Below are 11,081 nucleotides of genomic sequence, written 5' to 3'. Positions count from 1 at the left end.
CGTACGAGAAGTCATCATTGATCGATGTTCTTTCCGGTTCCAGATTTTCAAGTCTAGAAAGGTGATCTGCCACTACGTTTTCAGTTCCTTTTTTATCTTTGATTTCCAAATCAAATTCTTGTAATAACAAGATCCACCTTAGGAGTCTAGGTTTAGCGTCCTTTTTTGTTAAGAGGTACTTAATGGCAGCGTGGTCAGTGTAAATGATTATTTTAGCTCCGATCAAGTAAGAACGAAATTTATCTAGCGCAAACACTACTGCTAAAAGTTCTTTCTCGGTCGTGGCGTAATTCATCTGCGCTTCATCTAGAGTTCTACTTGCATAATATATGACGTGAAGTTTTTTATCTTTTCGTTGTCCTAAGACAGCACCTACGGCGTAGTCACTTGCGTCACACATTATTTCGAATGGTTCATTCCAATCCGGAGTCTGCATTATGGGCGCGGAGATCAATGCCTGTTTAAGTGTTTGAAACGCTTCTAAGCATTTACTGTCGAATATGAATTCAGCATCTTTCATTAATAGTCTGGTTAAAGGTTTAGTTATTTTAGAGAAATCTTTAATAAATCGTCGGTAAAAACCGGCATGTCCTAGGAAGCTTCGTACTTCTCTCACAATTTTCGGAGGTTGAAGGTTTTCGATTACTTCTATTTTGGCTTTGTCTACTTCAATTCCTCTATTTGATATGATGTGTCCTAAAACAATTCCTTCTTGTATCATAAAGTGACATTTTTCCCAATTAAGTACTAGGTTTACTTTTACACACCGTTCTAGAACTCTTTCTAGGTTTTCAAGACATTCTTCGAAACTTTGTCCGCATACGGAAAAGTCATCCATAAAGACTTCCATGATGTTTTCGAGAAAATCGGCGAATATTGCCATCATGCATCTTTGGAAAGTTGCAGGAGCATTGCACAAGCCAAACGGCATTCGTCGATAAGCGAAGGTACCAAAAGGACATGTGAACGTTGTCTTTTCTTGGTCATCAGGATGAATTGGTATTTGAAAGAAGCCTGAGTAGCCGTCCAGATAGCAGAAATGAGAATGTTTTGCTAATCGTTCTAACATCTGGTCTATGAATGGTAAAGGAAAATGATCTTTTCAGGTTGCTTTGTTTAGTTTCCTATAGTCAATGCACATTCTCCATCCCGATTCGATTCGTTTGGTTATAGTTTCTCCTTTTTCATTTTCGATAACGGTTATACCTCCTTTCTTCGGTACTACGTGTACAGGGCTAACCCATTTGCTATCGGATATAGGATATATGATACCTGCCTCTAATAACTTCGTTACTTCCTTCTTCACTACCTTGCTCAGGATCGGGTTTAGTCTCCTCTGATGTTCCCTAGAAGTTTTACAGTCTTCTTCTAGCATGATGCAATGCATACAAATAGAAGGGCTTATCCCTTTAAGATCGGTGATGTTGTATCCTAGTGCGGTTGGATATTTTCTTAAGATATGTAGGAGTTTTTCGGTTTCGAGTTTTCCTAGGTCTGCATTAACTATCACTGGTCGTTCAAGTTCTGAGTCTAGGAATTCATATCTCAGATTTTTGGGAAGTGTTTTCAGGTCGAGGTTTGGTTTCTTGAGGCATTGCGTAGGATCCGGTGTTATTGCTAAACAATGATTCAGTCCGTCTTCTACACGATAGTCGGACAATTTGTCATTTTCTAATTCTGTTTCTTTTATGCATTCGTCGATGATATCCATGAAGTAACATGTGTCATCTATTGCAGGTGCTTTTAAAAATTGGGAAAGAATGAACTCAATTTTCTCTTCTCCTACTTCGAAAGTGAGTCGTCCTCGTGTTATGTCTATGATAGCACCGACGGTTGCTAAGAATGGTCTTCCCAATATAATGGGGGTAACTTCATCTTCTCTTATGTCCATAATTATAAAATCGGTTAGGATGTAGAATTGACCTATGCGCACGGGAACGTTTTCAAGAATTCCTACAGGATATCTAACGGAACGATCTGCTAATTGTACAGACATTTTAGTTGGTCTTAATTATCCCATTTCCAGTTTCTTGCATATGGATAAAGGCATAACACTGATACCGGCTCCTAAATCGCATAGAGCTTTGTCTATGACGAATTTTCCTATGTGACAGGGTATAGAGAAACTACCAGGATCTTTAAGTTTAGGAGGCATATTCTGGATTATTGCGCTGCACTCAGCAGTGAGTGTAACGGTTTCGCTCTCTTCAAGTTTCCTTTTATTAGATAGAATTTCTTTTAAGAACTTAACATATGAAGGCATCTGTGTAATAGCTTATGTAAAAGGAATGGTGACGTTTAATTGTTTCAGTAGGTCAATAAATTTTTTAAATTGGCCGGCGTCTTTGGTTTTAATAAGCCTTTGAGGATAAGGGATAGGTGGTTTATAAGGCGGTGGAGGTACATAAGGTTCTTTCTTTTCTACGGTTTGGTTATTACTCTCATCCTTTTCCTTAGGTTTATTTTCTTCCTCAGTTGACTTTTTAGAGTTTTGGTTTTCAATCCTTGGATCAGGTGGTCCTTCTACCTCTGTTCCACTTCTTAATATAATTGCATGAGCGTGGCTTTTCGGGTTAGGTTGGGGCTGTCCAGGAAATGTACCAGTAGGGGCAGCAGTATGCGCTTGTTGTTGAGCTACCTGTGATATTTGTGTTTCCAGCATTTTGTTATGGGTAGCCAGGGCATCTACTTTACTTGCTAGTTGTTTTATCTGTTCGCTAGTGTGTACATTCTGGTTTAAGAAATCTTTATTGGTTTGCTGTTGAGAAGCTATGAAGTTCTCCATCATGATTTCCAAGTTGGATTTCCTAGAAACGTTATTGTTAGGTGTAGATGGGGTCGGTTTTTGATATCCAGGAGGTATAGCTGGGGCTTGACTGGGAGCTTGTCCTGGTGCGTATAAAGCATTATTACTCTTATATGAGAAATTAGGATGGTTCTTCCAGTTTGAGTTATAGGTATGCGAGTAGGGATTTCCTTGAGCATAGTTCACTTGCTCTGCTTGGATTCCTGTTAGGAGTTGACAATCTGTAGGGGTGTGGCCTTGGATTCCACAGACTTCGCAATTTTGAGTTACGGAAACCACGGTGGCTGGAGATGATACGTTTAGATTTTCAATTTTCTGGGCAAGAGCATCCACTTTTGCATTAACATGATCAAGGCTACTTATCTCGTACATGCCACTTTTCGTTTGAGGTTTTTCTACCATTGTTCTGTCGCTTCCCCACTGATAATGGTTTTGGGCCATGCTTTCAATAAGTTGATAAGCATCGGCGTAAGGTTTATCCATAAGCGCACCACCTGCGGCAGCGTCGGTTGTTAACCTTGTGTTGTACAAGAGAACATTATAGAAGGTATGAATTACTAACCAGTCCTCTAAACCATGTTGTGGACAAAGTCTCATCATGTCTTTGTATCTTTCCCAAGCTTCGAAAAGAGACTCGTTATCTTTCTGTTTAAATCCATTTATTTGGGCTCTCAACATAGCTGTTTTGCTTGGAGGAAAATATCGGGCAAGAAATACTTTCTTCAACTCATTCCATGTGGTGACTGAGTTGGAAGGAAGAGACTGAAGCCATCTTCTAGCTTTATCTCTTAACGAGAAAGGAAAGAGACGAAGTCGAATTGCCTCTGAAGTGACACCATTAGCTTTAACAGTATCGACGTATTGGACAAATACGGATAAATGAAGGTTTGGATCCTCGGTAGGATTTCCAGAGAATTGATTTTGTTGCACTGCTTGTAACAGCGAAGGCTTAAGTTCGAAGTTGTTTGCTTCGATTACGGGTGGAGCAATACTCGAATGCGGCTCATCTTGCGATGGAGCGGCGTAATCTCGAAGAGCACGAGCTGGTTCTGCCATCTCGGGTATCGGCAAAGGAAGAAGATTTTTGAGATCAGGAATTTCGATTGGAGGGAGATTGTTTGCAGCACGATACTCTCGAATTCGTCGTAAGACGCTGAGATATCGTTCAACGTCGTTGATTCATAAGTAGTACGGTTCGCCTTGTGAGCGAGTGTGTGGCATACAAATCAACGAAAGACAAGGAAAAAAGAAAAAAATGCCTTAGTCTCTACAGCGTAACAGAAGAGTTACGATATCGACTAAATAAAAGTCCCCGGCAACGGCGCCAAAAACTTGATCGCGACTTTATGAGTCTATTGGGGTATTAACTGCAAGTGCACAGTTCTATCGCGTAGTTTTAAAAGATATCGATCCCACTCAGACTTATGAATCGATATACCGTTTTTCTAAGGTTACTTCGTAAAGCTAAGGCGGATGATACTTTGATGATTAGGGGGAAAAGTAAAACTAAAATAAGATCTAGATTAAATATCAAATATAGCGGATATCGGTATGTAGTTCGTCGTAATTAGGGAATCAAATCTTCGTTAGTTTCTTAGTTTAAAAATAAATCTTTTCAGTAGACACTATTGATTAAAAGTCTTTTCTCAAACTCTCGCTCTGTTGAATAAACTACGACTTTATATTAACGTGCGCTGTCACTAATTAGTTAAGTCCAAAATCACTTTTTGAAAACAATAGAATCTATAGAAACTCTTTTTAAGAAAACACTAACCATTTAAACACCCTCGTCTCAAACTCTCGCTCTGTTGACTTAGATTATATAATTAAACTTAAATGCATAACTCTCGTCCTCACATTTAACCTTTAAAAATACTTTTTGGAAATGATTAGAATTTAATTGACTCTAAAAATTGCTTTCGCCCTGATTTAAAATTAATGTCCAATTTACATTGTCCAGTTAAAAGCTCAAACTTTCGTTCTATTGATATTAACTTCTTTATGTCTTTTACTCTCGTACAAAAACTTTGGTGTTAATTCTGTAAATTGAGACCATAAAAAGAGTGATTGTATTTTTAAATAAATTTAAACCAACTTAGTTTTGATTCCTTCATTCCGCTTACTTTACATACCGATATCTAAGTTTATTTAGCCAGACATGCTAAACAAGCCTAAACAATAATTATGCTTACATACAGCCATATCAGACAGACAGTACAAATAAATAACAGTGCAGAGCATATATAAATTAAAACAATAAATTAAAGAACCTGTAAAATTAATAGAAATCTTGATTGTTCTCTAACTTCGATGTTTGAACACTCCACCACAAGCCGGTTGGATTTGTTCTTCACAATCTTCGATCAGACAGTAAAATAAAGGCGAAGGAATAAAATACTATGATCTAACGTAAGGTTAGACCTAGTAAAAATTACACAATAGTTTCCGGTGTAGAAACTATTGTGAGAAAATTAATTGAATGCTTGAAAGATTGACTGTAAAAGAAAAGAAATAAAAATTGCTAGGAAAGTAAAGTGCTGAAAGAATTAAAAAGACAGTAAAATAAATGCAGTGCCGAAAACTGGAAAATTGAGAGAGACCGAGAGCGAGAGCCTGCAGGGTTGGATCCTTGGCTCTATTTATATTACTCCAATTTGTAACCGTTTCCCACAAATTCCTTCAGTAAGTAACCTTCACGCTTCAACGAGTCAAACGGAAGAATAGGCTCAACGTGCCTCTGTTGCGCGTCAAAAGCCAAAAATATAGGAGTGGAGTGTGACGTTCGTCACACCATGTGTTACGCTCATAACACAAGGTAGCTGGGCGTGACGCTCGTCACAGCTTCAGCGCTTAGGCAATTTTGGGCTGGGCTTTAGTGGAATTGTTTCTCATACTTTTTGCACCTCCTTTTCTTTGTTTTTTCACGTATGCTTCAAATAATGTTGCCTGAAATAAATAGAAGGAAATACCAAGTAATATCGAATAAAATGAAATAAATCGAATCAAATAATAATATAATTTAATTAAATCGAGTCCAAAAATGTGATATTATTTCATGTTATCACATATATAGAATCAAGTTATGATAATGAGAACAAATTGATCAAAATACTTTTAAGCACAATCAATTCAAATGTTACACTAATAGTAAAGTCTATTTCCAATGACAAAGTACACAAAAATGCAATTGAGACAAGTTATCGAACACCTTGTGTGCAATCACTTTCGTTTAGAATTTTGTATGGTTTTGTTGATTTTCAAATCCAAACACAATCTAATATATTATGATCAACTCAACAAAACCTTTTTCAAAAGGTTATCAAAAAGTTTAACTAAAAGTATTTGTAAATGAAAAGTAATATATATATATATATATATATATATATATATATATATATATATATATATATATATATATATATATATATATATATATATATATATATATATATATATATATATATATATATATATATATATATATATATATATAGATAGATAGATAGATAGATAGATAGATAGATAGATAGATAGATAGATAGATAGATAGAGAGAGTACACAAGGATTTGTTTAGGAATTTACCTAATTGGCCTCGCTATGAGTATGTTTGTCCTCAAATTGAGATAATGAAACTTTACCCTACTTTACAAAAGTATTTTACAAGAGAAATGTAGCAATACAACCCCATAAGTCTTATGTTTGATGTAGATTCTAACACTTTCTTTTCCCTTGATCAGAGCTTGATCAAGTCACCCAACAATACAAATTTTATCCACCATCTCACGCTACTTCTTTGCAATAAACCCCCTTTCTTAAAAGCTTTCACTTGATCGAATCCAAATTCCAAATTATTGTCACCTAAGATTTACCAAGATGATCCACCGTCTCACGCTACTTCTTTGCAAGAAACCCTTGTTCTTAAAATCTTTCACTTGACCAAATCCAAATTCCGAATTATTGTCACCCAAGATTTACCAAGATGACCCACTGTCTCACGCTACTCCTCTGCAAGAAACCCCCGTTATTCAAAGCTTTCACTCGATCAAATATAACTTGCGTAATCTTGTCCAAAACCTTCAAATACCTAATTGATCTTGAAGGGAAATCCCAACTTGGTTTTCTTATTTGAAACCCCCAAAGTTATATATTGGACATTATCAACATTGATTCTAGATGACACCTAAATAAAAAATGATTATGTGTAGTTTGTTTGTGTGTATGCATAGAACGTAGGTTGAAGATGAAGAGAACTCTTTGATATTCTTGGTTTCATTTTTTAAAATGATGCATGTATGAAGTGTTTGTGTGTGTGTGTCTATATATATATATATATATATATATATATATATATATATATATATATATATATATATATATATATATATATATATATATATATATATATATATATATATATATATATATATATATATATATATATATATATATATATATATATATATATATATATATATACATACATATATATCTATCTATCTATCTATCTATCTATATATATATATATATATATATATATATATATATATATATATATATATATATATATATATATATATATATATATATATATACATACATATATATATATATCTATATATATATATATATATATGTGTGTGTGTGTGTGTGTGTGTGTGTGTGTGTGTGTGTGTGTGTGTGTGCGTGTGTGTGTGTGCAAGATGGAGGAAAAAGGAATGCAAGAGGTTTAGAAAAAATGCAAATTTTTTCAAGATTTTGAATGCATGTGCCGATCTATATAAGTCATGTGTCGACTCATACAGGTGGCACATCAAATGGAAGCTGCAGGCTTTAAAAATGACTTACATGTGTCGACTCATAACTCATATGTGCCGACTCATAGAAGAATTTTTCTTCTATGTGTCGACCTGAAATTCTATATGTGTCGACACATCAAACAAAAGCTACAGCCTTTAAAAATGATCCACATGTGTCGACTCATAACATGTATGTGTCGATACATAGACCTATTTTTAACATAAAAACATGTTTTTAATGCATGAAAACTTTTCTAAACTATGTCCAACCATGTCCAAAATATTTTTATGCTTTATAATGCTAAGATGCACATTAAGACTTAAAGGATATTGTCCAATATACATAAACACTAAAATGTCCTAGTTTTGACATCATACAAAATACATCTAACGGGAAGTTACACTCACAACCCCAATTTTTTCCTACATATAATTTATTACATTCGCCTGCATTCATATAACCATTTCATTTAGTCATGTATCTCTTCATATGCATCAACATGACCATTACATTTTGTCGCATCTCGAAATATACGATCCCTCACAATGATCGCAGAAAAAATGATTCGAGTAGTGTCACCGCCGAACTTTATTTATTCCAATGAAGGAATAGAAAAATATCGATAAAACCTTTGAAAATAGAATAATGGTCTTCACAACCATATTCAAGTTCGGGAGTCGATTACATAAGGGGAAGGTATTAACACCCCTCACGTCCGTTGTACTCAACGGGAACCTTTTAGTCTAATTTGCGGTTTAAATGTTATCTATTGTTCATTTTTCTTCGAAAGATAAAAGTTTGAAAATAGAAATGGAAGGAAACCTCAAAAGGGGAAAATGGAGGTTTTTTTATAGTATGCTTGTTAAGATCTCGCAATCTTGTGCCTACGTATCCTTATAGTGAAATAAGGAAATCAGAGCATTCGTAGTTTGGGGAACTACTGTTTGTTAGTGTCTATTAATGAACAAATGTTTAGATCGCGTTCTAAAGGCTAAACATTGGCCTATCTACTCTCTGCGAAGGCTTAAGCATTAATTGGTACGCGCGTTAGAAGAGATTGAACAATGTTCTTTTTAAAAAGGATTTTGATAAGTTGGGTTAATATGTTGGAAGTTTTATTTGAACAACGATTACTTAGATAGTCGAGTAAGGTAACTCATATCCAAATAGTCAAAGAGAGGAATTGAAGGCTCTAGATTGTCTCCCTTTTCATCCTTAATTAGAAAAGGGTTTGATAATAGTTAAGGTATTTTAAATGGATGACAAATACTTGGATGATCGAGTAAGGCAACTCATATCCAAGTATTTGGGAGAGGGAATAGGAGGCTCTAGACCACTTTCTTTTACATCTAAGTTTTTATGAAAATTGGTTTGTGTATGGTTGATATTTTTTAGATAAACGAAAAACGCTCGAATGATTGAGTTAGACAACTCATATCCAAGCATTTGAGGAGAGAATCAAAGGCTCTAAATCATCTTCCTTTTTATTTAGTTTATTATGAAAATAGGTTTGATTTAATCAGGTTAGAAGTTTTTTAGAGAAATGACAATTGTCTAAATAATCAAGTAAGGGAACTTGTATTCAAACAATCAAGGAGAGGAGTCGAAGGCTCGAAACCATCCCCCTTTTCATTTCTAAATTATGTTCAAGTATAATTAGAATGTTTTAATTTTGACTTAGTAAAATACTCGACATTGAATCGAGGTTTTAAATTTGTGCTTACAGATGGATTAATGGCACATTAGGTGAATTAATCTTCTGAATAATTAATAAAAAAACGAATATGTATCATTGTAAGAAAACCCAAGAGTAAGTCATGTGAGGTTGATGGCGATGCTAGAAGCAATCGACTTACAAAGAGGTGTTTGAAAATGGGCTTGGTATTTAATCAAGAAATATTTGACTTTTAACTAGTTTAACGTAACAATAACACATCATACATGGTTTATGAGAAATGAAATAAATAAATCAAACAAGCAAAATGTGTTAATTCAAAAAACCCTCAAAGAAGGTGAGCAATTAATAAAATATTTAGTAAAATTAGTCAAAGATATTAATGAATTAAATTAAACAAAATAAAGTTACTGAAGATACTAAGTAATTTAAATTAACAAAAATAAAATTATTCAAGATAAAAAGGCAAATTTACCGAGATAACCCATTTTTTCGAAGAAATTCCCAAAATAACCCAGTTTTCAAAAAAATTCCCAATCTACCCCACTTTTAGGAGGAGGCGCCAATTGGATTGGCGCCCCCTCTTAAAAATTGCAAGGAGGCGCCAATTGGATTGGCTAGGGCACCTGCCCTAGCCAATCCAATTGGTGCCTATGTGTAATTTTTAAGAGGGGGCGCCAATCCAATTGGCGCCTCCCTTAAAAAAGCCTCAAATGAAAAAACTTCCAACATGAAAGTTGTAGATCTTTTCAAGGAAATGAATTTGGATATAAATTTTGCATCAGTTGGAGTTTTTATGAGAAAGTTATGGGCAGTTGAAGTTGGACTTCTGAGTTTTTTAACTGTTATTTGACCGATAATGTTTTGTATTATTTCATGTGTTTCTTTTAGGAATATGAATTTTTGTCCAACATAACATTTTAAGTAGACATCTTAAATTTTCCAATGCACTTGGTCCCACCTCAAAATAATTAAAAATGAGTGAGTTAGGTCCCTGCGAACTTCACCCAAAATTAGGGTTTATGTCAAAACAAGTGTATGTGAATTTTGCCAAAAGGGACCAACTTCAAGCCCTTTAGTTTGAATGATAAAAGCCTCAAATGACAAAACCTTCAACATAAAAGTTGTAGATATTTTCAAGATAATGAATTTGGACTAAAGTTTTGCATCATTTGCAATTTTTATGAGAAAGGTATGGGCACCTGAACTTGGACTCTTTGACATTTTATCTGTTATCTGACCTATAATGTTTTGTATTATTGCATGTGTTTGTGTTAGAGTTATGAATTTTTGTCCAACATAACAAGTGAAGTAGACATCTTAAATTTTCCAATGCACTTGGTCCCACCTCAAAATAATTAAAAATGAGTGAGGTAGGTCCTTACGAACTTGACCCAAAATTAGGGTTTCTGTCAAAACATGTGTATGTGAATTTTGCCAAAAGGGACCAAATTCAAGCCCTTCAACATAACAATAACAAGTCCTTGAATTAGGGTTTCTGACCTATAATGTTTTGTATTATGATATGTGTTTATTTTAGAATTATGAAAGAAACCTAATGTTTGGAGTTTACACAAAGATAAATTTGACATAATACGAATTGATATTAATAAAATTTGGATTTTACACGAAGAATCCTAATGGTGATGACCGGGATCACCTAACCGACCTCCGGTCCCACATCCCCTAGCTACCCTAACCCTTGGCTCTAACCCACGTTGACGATTCTACACCGGTGTTTGTTCATCTGATGGTCCAAGAGCGTCATTACCACCTACAGGAGAAGATCCGTTGAGGTATTC

General features: G+C 34.7%; 1 non-coding gene across 1 annotated transcript; it reads left to right on the top strand.

The window, feature by feature from the left end:
* The first annotated feature begins 3,377 nt into the window (after positions 1-3,377).
* LOC127133701 (small nucleolar RNA R71) lies at positions 3,378-3,484 on the top strand. The gene has a single exon (XR_007807651.1). It is a non-coding gene; the product is annotated as a small nucleolar RNA R71 (small nucleolar RNA).
* Positions 3,485-11,081: the final 7,597 nt, after the last annotated feature.

Source organism: Lathyrus oleraceus, chromosome 3, assembly GCF_024323335.1.
Source record: "Lathyrus oleraceus cultivar Zhongwan6 chromosome 3, CAAS_Psat_ZW6_1.0, whole genome shotgun sequence".
Classification (NCBI taxonomy): Eukaryota; Viridiplantae; Streptophyta; class Magnoliopsida; order Fabales; family Fabaceae; genus Lathyrus; species Lathyrus oleraceus.
The sequence above is the reverse complement of the archived record's forward strand: the minus strand, read 5'-3'. Positions and strand labels throughout refer to the sequence as shown.